Source organism: Triticum urartu, chromosome 7 (assembly GCF_003073215.2).
Source record: "Triticum urartu cultivar G1812 chromosome 7, Tu2.1, whole genome shotgun sequence".
Lineage (NCBI taxonomy): Eukaryota > Viridiplantae > Streptophyta > Magnoliopsida > Poales > Poaceae > Triticum > Triticum urartu.
In genome coordinates, this window is record NC_053028.1 from 466744426 (window position 1) to 466754338 (window position 9913).

Sequence of the window (9913 nt, forward strand, 5' to 3'; positions counted from 1 at the left end):
CTTATTCTCTCATCTCTTTTTTGCCATTTGGTTTTACAAATCGGGCCAAGCTTCCCTATTTATGCCTCATATTTGAAGCATCTTCGGGTCTTTGCAACCCGCCAGGATGGCAGACTCTAAGTCGCCAGTATATGATAATACCCCAACTTGGCTGGATTTTCATGATGATATTGAATGATTGAGGTTTTCATGCCGGATTATATTATTCAACTCTTGAATAGCCAACATGGCTGGATTTTTTATGGTTATCAATAACCAGTATTAGGATTAAGGTTTTCAAAGTCGCTTCAACGCGATGGCTATTATTTTATCAATGGATATAATTTATTCTACAATGGAAGGAATAGTCCTGAGTTGCTGCAGGCTTACGACCCGGCACTTGGGGGCTACATTGTTCAAGTTGAGATTACATCAAATATGCAAGTCCCATGTCACTGCCAGCATGCACCATGACACTTGGGGGCTAATGCAAAGTCCTTTTTACTGGCCTTATTGAAGACCCGACTCATCACATCATAATGAGCCGGCCCTTGGGGGCTACCAATTTTTTTTTTGACTGGGAACTGTAGGGAAAACCCCCACAGCAAATCAAAACTTTATTAAAAGACAAGACAATAACAAGTACAAGGGGTATTACAAGGGGTAATCAAGCTAAAACTAAAAGAAGGAAAAACAACAAAGAGGCTCAAGGTGGAAGAAAAGAGATCCATTTAAGGAGATCGTCCTTAAAAGCAGGCTTAATCCTGTATTGCATTAGGGCAATATCATGAAGAAAAGCTGTTCTCCATTTATTAAATCCAGCTCTCTCATGCCTAAAGACCTTAGCATTTCTGACAATCCATATATTCCAGCAAGCTATAAAGACCACTTCAGTGAAGAAAGGTTTCCTAAACCTCCTTTTTGCATTGATGACTAGCTCCTGCATCGAGTCACCTGATGACCAATCAATTTGCAAATAATTCCAGATCCTGACACTAAAATTGCAATTGAAGAACAGATGATCTCTTGTTTCCCTCGTCTGCAAAGGGCAGAGAACACAGTTTACTCCATCCTCCAAATGCCAATGCCTCCGTTCCACCATATCTTTGGTATTTAGCCTATCCATAATGAGCATCCAAGCAAAAACTTTTATTTTCATAGTGCAAGAGGACTTCCAGATCCAAACTGTCAGGGGGTTGAAAGATTGTGGCACAAACACATGGGAGTAAAAAAGCTTCAGAGAGTATCCCTTGGCAGTGCCATTCCAAAGCCAAATATCTTTGGACCCAGTGACTCTATCATGGCTGTCCAACAGAGATTGAAGAACAAGCAGCTCATCAAAAGCCTGGCTAGACAAAGGAAAATGAAAGTGGTGATACATGTCATGAGAGTCCAAGAAATCCTTAACAGAAATCCAGGGATCTTTAACATATGAAAAAAGCCTGGGAAATCTGAATTGAAGCCTAGAGTCCTGATCACCAAGCTTCCAAGTGTCTGACCACATGAGTGCAGTGTCACCTTCATTTATCTGAACCCAAGAACAGTCCCTGAAATTTTGCAAGACTTTGCATATATCCTTCCACCAGAAGGAGCCACAATCAGAAGTTCCTTGGGGTACTCTACCATGATAGTAAGAGTCCCAAACTAAGGACACCCAAGGTATATCCTTTTTATTGAGGAAGTTATTAGCATGTTTGAGCAGTAGCGCGACATTCTGAACACCCAGGTTGAGGATACCGAGGCCTCCCTTGTTTTTTGGCCTGCAAATAAGGTCCCAAGCAGCCAGAGAAGGAGCAGGTTCACCCCTATTTTTTCTCCAGAGGCATTGTCTCTGAATTCTCTCCAATTGCTTTAGAATCCCAGCAGGGACAACCAAACTACAAAGAAAGAAGATAGGCATAGAAGATAATGCAGAGTTTCGAAACTATAATCTCTCCCCCTGATTTAAGAAAGAGGAGCTAGCTGTCATTCTTCTCTCCATGCAATCCACCATAGGCATGTAGTCCACCATTTTAGGCCTAGTAGTACCTACTGGCAGCCCAAGGTATGTGAAAGGCATTTTCCCAATTTGACATCCAAAAGCAGCAGCTAAATCTATCATAACAGCAGTGTCCACATTGATGGGAATGATAAAGGATTTATGATAATTCACATCAAGCCCAGTGGACCCAGAGAAGACCTTCAACGTGTCCTTCAAAGCAATTAACTGCGCCTTGTCAGCAGGCAAGATGATCAAGGTATCATCAGCATACTGAATCACAGGATAGTCCTGGTCATGACAAGGTATTGGGAGATGAAGTATGCCTCTTCTGAACATGTCATTAACTACAGTCTGTAATAGGTCAGCAGCTAAGACAAATAGCAGAGGAGAGACTGGATCTCCCTGCCTAACACCCTTTTTGCATATGAATTTCCTACCTGGAACACCATTTAGCAGAATAGATGATGTACCTGTAGACAAAAGCTGTTTCATCCAAAGAATCCACTTTTCATTGAAACCCTTATATCTCAAGATTTGGACAATTGCCTCATGCTCAAGGGAATCAAATGCGTTCTCAAAATCCAATTTAAGTATGACAATTGGCCTCTTGGACTGATGACACTGATGTAAATACTCAAAAGTCCATCCAATACAATCCTGAATAGTTCTGCTTTTTATAAACCCATACTGGTTTTTGTGGATACACTGCATTATTACCTCTTGGAACCTATTGGCTGCCATTTTGGAAAGGAACTTAAGACCCATTCCTGTTAAAGAAATAGGTCTGAAATCCCCCACCTCCTCAGGTGAATGTTTCTTAGGCACCAAAGTGATATATGAATCATTGATGTTCTCTAGATGAGCAGTACCATCATAAAAAGCCTGTGCCAGTTCATAAAAATCTGGAGAGATAATGTGCCAGCACCTTTTGAAGAAAAGACCATTAAAGCCATCTGGACCCGGGGCTTTATCAACTGGCATATGTTTGACAATCTTATCCATTTCCTCTTTCTCAAAGGGCTTAGTGAGAGCATCCAAACCCTCCACTGGAACGATTAAAGAGGAGAGATCAAAACCCATGTTGATGCCCCTTGAGGAGCCCATTCTATTTTTGAAACAATTCCATATAATACCCTCCATTTGAGATTGGTCAGATACTACAGTGCCATCAGGTAGCTTTAAGCTACCAATAGAGTTCCTTCTATGCCTCTCAGTAGCCATAGCATGAAAGAACTTAGTATTTTCTCCACCCACTTTAATATATCTGATAGTAAATCTCTTTTTCCAATAGAGCCATTGAAGATGAAGTAACTTTTCCACATGATTCTTAACCACTCTTCGGAAATTAGACTCGTGCCTGAATAATGGTCTGAGCTCCTCAAGTTCATCTAGTAACAAAATAACCTTATTACATTTACCGACCAGCATTTTTAGTTTGGAGATGTTCATCTGCCATCTTTTGAGACACATCCGCAGTGATTTGAACTTGTCAGCTATTCTAGCTGTGATATGTCCTTTTCTAGAAGTTCTTTGCCATGAAAAGTCAACACAGTCCATAAAACCCTCAAGCTCTAACCAATAGTTTTCAAATCTAAAAATGTTAGACTTGGGGATAGAAGTTTTGATGGAAACCACACATGGCACATGGTCAGATGCAGTTTTTGCGAGGGGCGTCACCTCAGTCATGGGATAGTCAGAAATCCAATCAACAGAAGTGAAAAACCAATCTAGCTGCTCAAGGAGGGGATTATCCTGCATATTAGACCAAGTGTATGATCTACCTTTGATGGGCAATTCCAAAAGGCCCAAGTGACCTATAATCTCATTGAAGATAAACATGTCATTCAGGTCCCCTCCAGGGAAATTTCTGTTATCCAGCGAGCGCATAAAATTGAAATCCCCCAGGAGCAGCCAATTTTCATCCACTGGAATATTCAGATGGTATAACCAAGTAACAAAGTTATCCCTAGCTTCCCCCTGACAAGGACCATAAACAGCAACAAGAGTCCACCTCTCATTATTTTGTCTGGAAACAAACTCAACCACTACTGCAAATTGCTGGATTTCCAATAAGGTCCCCTCAAAAACAGAGGAGTTCCAAACAACTATGATACCACCAGAGGCCCCCAAAGAAGGAGCAAAAGCAAAGCTGTCAAATCTTTTAGGACAAAAACTTTTGACTGATCTAGAGTCGAAAGAAGCACATTTAGTTTCCTGCAAACATGCAATTGCACAGTGACTTTCATCGATCTTTTGCCTGACAGCTCTTTTCCTAGATTCAGAGTTTAAACCCCTGACATTCCAGCACAGGACATTCCAGCTTTTACATTGAGAGTTCATATATGAAGATCATAAACAGGTCCCCAAACCACACAGCACACAATGCCATATGCCCAAAAGCCACATCAAGGTGTGAACCAACATTATTACATATCCAAATTTCAGAAAGTAAAGACATGCAGGGAGCAAATTTTGGGGCTTGCAAAACCCAGTATTTGGATAGCACACTATTCATTGGAAGCTTGGTTGGTAGCGGCAGAAGGGTCCACCATAAGTGCATCCTCAGTGAGCAGAGCTGCATCAATGTCCAATTCCTTGCCAAGAGCTTGTAGATAACTGACAGGAGTGGGAGGAGGGACATATCCATATGCAGTGGTGCTGGGCCTCTCCGCAGTCATGGGATTAGCCTTGGGCTTCTTCTTCTTGGGCTGTAGAACCAGCTCATGGAAAGTGGGCTTAAACTCATCACGTTGGGCCGAGCTTCTGGTACATCTGCGAACAGACGTTTCAACCAGAGGTGTTGGCGCCAAAGTTTTTCGTGGTCTCCTTGGTCTTGCACACATAGGTGGAGGGGGGACAAGAGCAGGCATAGCCTCATCCGCGTCATCTACAAAAAGAGCTCTTGCCACAGGTCTAGCCGGCTCCGACTCTTTCCATGTCAGTAGAGGAAGATCATCAGGCTGAAAAGCAAGGCTCCATCTTCTCTTGACTGGCGACGAGGGCTTAGGCATTAGAGGTTTCGGTACCTCAAACACCACTGGTGCATTCAGCAAATTCTCAAAAGAATGCCTCCATATCATTTCAGGCGGCAGAAGGGGTCCAAAAGGGACCTTAAATACAGGTTGAGCAAGGGCCTCAACATCAATAACTGGGGGTTGATAAACCACGATCGCCCATTTGCTAGCATCTTCCACATCCTTGGCAATGTTCTCCGGGTCACTTCGGGCTTCCGTTGCAGTTCCACCAACTAAATTAATTGCAGGTGGCTCCTGAAGCTGCACGTCTGAACTTGGCTGAGTAGAGCTTTGCTGTGCCGAAACATTTAAAACCATGGACTCTTGGTCCTCCACAATTGGTTCCACAGCAGGCTCATCCCAGTTGCCCCAGTTGTCCTCTTGATCATGGGCAGGAGCCGGCGGCGGCGGTGGCACATCGTTCCACCCCAAAGCAGGGAATGGAGGCAGGAAAAAAGGCGGCATTTCTGGAAAGGGCACACCAGGCAGTGGATGAGGGTTGCCATTGATGGGCATCCAGTCCTCATCTTGGGGCATTTGCTCGGCGAAATTGGCACCCAGAATATACAATGGCACCGTCCAAGACACTCTGGCACCACCCCAGGCTGCATACTCCATGAACACCACGTCCCGGGGCACAAGAATATCCTCGGGGAAAGATGCAAAGACCAAGGAGTGCACGAGATATGGGTCCTGACTAATCCAATGATGGAACTTCCCAAAGGTGTTAACTGCTGCCCGAAGACCATTCTCATTGCGAAGATCAAGCGGAATCCCCAAAAACATAAGCAAACCCTGTCTGAAACCCTGAACACCTCTAAAAGATTCCCCCTCATCATGCTTCATAAACCGAACAAAACGATCATTACCCAGGGGCTGAGGCGGCATCTAGAGAAGTGAAAATCTGACAGCAGCATCCCGTAGCTCAAAAAGACCCACCGATCTAATCCAAGGTTGAGCAGACCTCACCAAAATCCCATGGGCTTGTAGCCATTGGACAACTTCCTCCCTAGCAACCCCAATCTGATCAGGAGGGGGGATGGGCGTTACCTCGGCCAACATGTACTCCTCATGGCGACGCACAATTGGGGTATGTGGCGTCACGAAGGTTCGCGGCACCCGAGCCTCACCGCCATCCACAATGTGGTGCCCTACTGGCACATAGAGCAGAGGGTCAAGGTGAAAGTTTGCCATCTGAGAGGCACGTCCCGGGCTTGCAGCAGACGGCGAGAACTCCGGCGGAGGTGGGGTTTCCAGCGGTGCAGTCGAAGGTGTTTTGGGACCAGGGCTGATGGAACGGGACGAAAGAGTTAATGCAGAAGCGCAAGAGGAGTCCAAGTTTGGTAAAAGTTGTGTCGGAGAGATATTCTCGGTGGGAGCTGAGGGATCCCCGGAAATTGCAACGTTACCGGGTTTCGGTTTCCAAACCAAGCCCAAGATCTGTGCAAACCGGTTGCAATCTTTTGCAACATGCCCCACCCGCAGACACGAGTTACAGTGCAACCCAGACGTGCACGCCATGGCAAAATGGCCCTTGCGCAAACATTTTTGGCATGTTAAGATTTCAACCACCATATCTGAGACCAAATTATCAAACTCCATTGCAGCTTGTTGAGAGGAAGGAATAGTGGAGGGCCCAGAAGGTAACAACAGCCCAACTTGATCCGTGGCACGTGCAGATGACGGCCCAACATGAGAGGACACGTCCACATTCGAAGAACCATGATTCCCGCCCAAGATAGACGGCAGCCGAGTCGCAATAGGAGGGAGGTTCCCAACCGTGCCAAAAGATATGGACGGAGAGGTTGACGTCCACCAGAGTTCAGCCGGCGGCGGGGGATGGATGACCACCCTTTCATGGTCCGGGAGAGTATACCCCGCATCTTCAATAGTTTGGATACAGTCCGAGGAATTTTGGGGCTTGGAATGCATGGCTAGCATGCCAAGGGCAGCTCGACGTTTGGAAGGACTAACAAGTATCCATTCTGCATCACATTCCAACTTCCAAAGCTTGAACTCACGGCTCCAATTTGGGCCCCCATGACCCCAAAGATGAAAGTAGCATTTGAAATGATCACAAGAATAAGAACGGAGCTGAAGAACGATCATAGCCACAGCCTTACATGAAACTTGAAAGCCAAAAACCTTATCCTTGAGCGGAAAAACCATAAACTCAATTGCAGAACCCCCAATGGCCGCCTCAATTGCTGCTGCCACTGAATCTTCATGCAAACGAAAAACATGCCGCCCAAAAGAGATTACCATGGTGAAGAAGCCCGTGTCATCCATGGGATGTACCGTAAAACCAGTAGATTGAAAAACCTTCTCCGCAAAAACCAAGCCCTTGGAGAAATCCAAGCCAAGAGTGGATCCAACATCGGAACCCATGGAGATGGGTACTAGAAGACAGATCTCACTGCGCCGGAGAGATCTAGTGGAGAGAAGTGGAATTTTGTTGGCTAGGGGAGGAGATCACCGGAGGTGGTGGCGATCGCCGGGGAGTGGGTGGGTGGGTGTGTCAATATGCCGGGCTACCAATTGCTCCTGTCAAAAATTTAAGGTGCGCAAGCTTTAATCCATTATATTGAAAGGTTTATTGCTCAGTTGGTAGAGTACAAAGCTCTTAACCTTGTGGTCATGGGTTCGAGCCCCATGGTGGGGGTTACGTCATATGAAGTTATTTTCAATGAAGTATATATATAAAGTTCCAGCTCAGTATTATCTTACTAAGACGGCCCTTGGGGGCTACACGTTGCTGTTTAAGTCTACATAATCCTATCTACAAAGTCCCTTCTCATTATGTCATAATGACCCGACCCTTGGAGGCTACACTGGTTGAAGTTTTTATGAGCATAAGGCAATTACAAGTCCGAGGTTGCTGCAAGCATGACAACCCGGCACTTGGGGGCTACATATGTGGAATATTCAGTTTTGGCTAGTGACTGAGATGAACAACTTGGATTTCTTCAAGGTTGTAACATTTATATTGAAGCAAGTCTTAAGCGGTTACTACGCTCCCTTCTTAATACTTGGGGGCTACAAGTGATATGCATATAAGGGAGGGATATTTTCAAGTTTGATGATTAGCAACAATCATGACCCGGTGCCATCAATATTTACAAACCGGTAATTTTGATAATGTTAAACCGACAAGTTCTACATCTTGAAGCCAGCTGAAAATCAGATCAGTATTTCAAGACCAATATTTTTCTTAAGCATTGGGAGCTGAATCAAATGAATTATTCTTCACAATACTTTTCTGTGAAAAAACAATGACAGCAAAATGATTATGAAGCTGGCCTATTAACCTGGACTTTCTAGAAGAAGGAAATGACAAGGACTTCAGGATGATTAGGTGCCGGCTTACAAGAATTTTTAACCCGGAGCACAACCTGTCAAATTTGTTCTTGTGTTTATTTTGCAGGATCAGTTTAACATGGATAAATCCAAATTAAACTAGGGGATAATGTCGGGGATACACCCCGCGGTATGACCCGCCCGGATGTATGACCCGGCTAGACTTGGCGATTCACTGGTGACCCGCCCTAACTTGGCGACTCACTAGTGACCCGCCCTGACTTGGCGACTCACTGGTGACCCGCCCTGACTTGGCGACTCACTAAGTGACCCCCCCCCCCCGGATCTCTGCCCTCACTGATGACCTGGCCGGTGTGTCAGAGGAGCGACAAGTCCCGGTGGCCCAACAGGCGGTTCATGGAAGACCGGCTCGTCTTATGGTGGGCCGACTTAAGATGAAAGGCATAAGGAATATTCTCCTACAAAGGAAGCAAGACTAGGACTCCACTTGTAATAGAGTAATCCTAATCCTAATAGGACTAGTCATGTAAGCCACCCCTTCAACATATGTAAGGAGGGGTAGGGCACCCCAAGAGGGATAGGTTTTTACAAGTTAGGTTTAGACAGGCAACCCAATAGCTCTCGAGATAGAGCACCCTTGTAATCGTGATCATCATCATCAATATCAATGAAGCAGGATGTAGGCTTTTACCTCCACCGTGAGGGGCCAAACCTGGGTAAAACCTCGCCTCTCTCGTCCCACTCAACCCCTCTCAAGCTACCACATAGATGCGTTGGCCTCGCGACTAAGCCCTGACACTAAGGACATCTGTCGTGACAATTCCATGACAGAAGTGGAAAATCATCGTAACAAGAAAATAAAGTTTATACGATCTGATCGTGGAGGTGAATATTTGAGTTATGAGTTTGGTCTTCATTTGAAACAATGTGGAATAGTTTCGCAACTCATGCCACCTGGAACACCACAGCGTAATGGTGTGTCCGAACATCGTAACCGTACTTTATTAGATATGGTGCGATCTATGACGTCTCTTACCAATTTACCACTATCGTTTTGGGGTTATGCTTTAGAGATGGCTGCATTCACGTTAAATATGGCACCATCTAAATCCGTTGAAACGACACCATATGAACTGTGGTTTGGCAATAAACCTAAGTTGTCGTTGGGCTACAATGCTTATGTGAAAAAGCTTCAACCTGATAAGCTCAAACCCAAATCAGAGAAATGTGTCTTCATAGGATACCCAAAGGAAACTGTTGGGTACACCTTCTATCACAGATCCAAAGGCAAGTTATTTTGTTGCTAAGAATGGATCCTTTCTAGAGAAGGAGTTTCTCTCGAAAGAAGTGAGTGGGGGGGGAAAGTAGAACTTGATGAGGTAATTGTACCTTCTCCCGAATTGGAAAGTAGTTCATCACAGAAATCAGTTCCAGTGATGCCTACAACAATTAGTGAGGAAGTTAATGATGATGATCATGACACTTTAGATCAAGTTACTACCGAACCTCGTAGGTCAACCAGAGTATGGTCCGCACCAGAGTGGTACGGTAATCCTGTCCTGGAGGTCATGTTACTAGATCATGACGAGCCTACGAACTATGAGGAAGCGATGACGAGCCC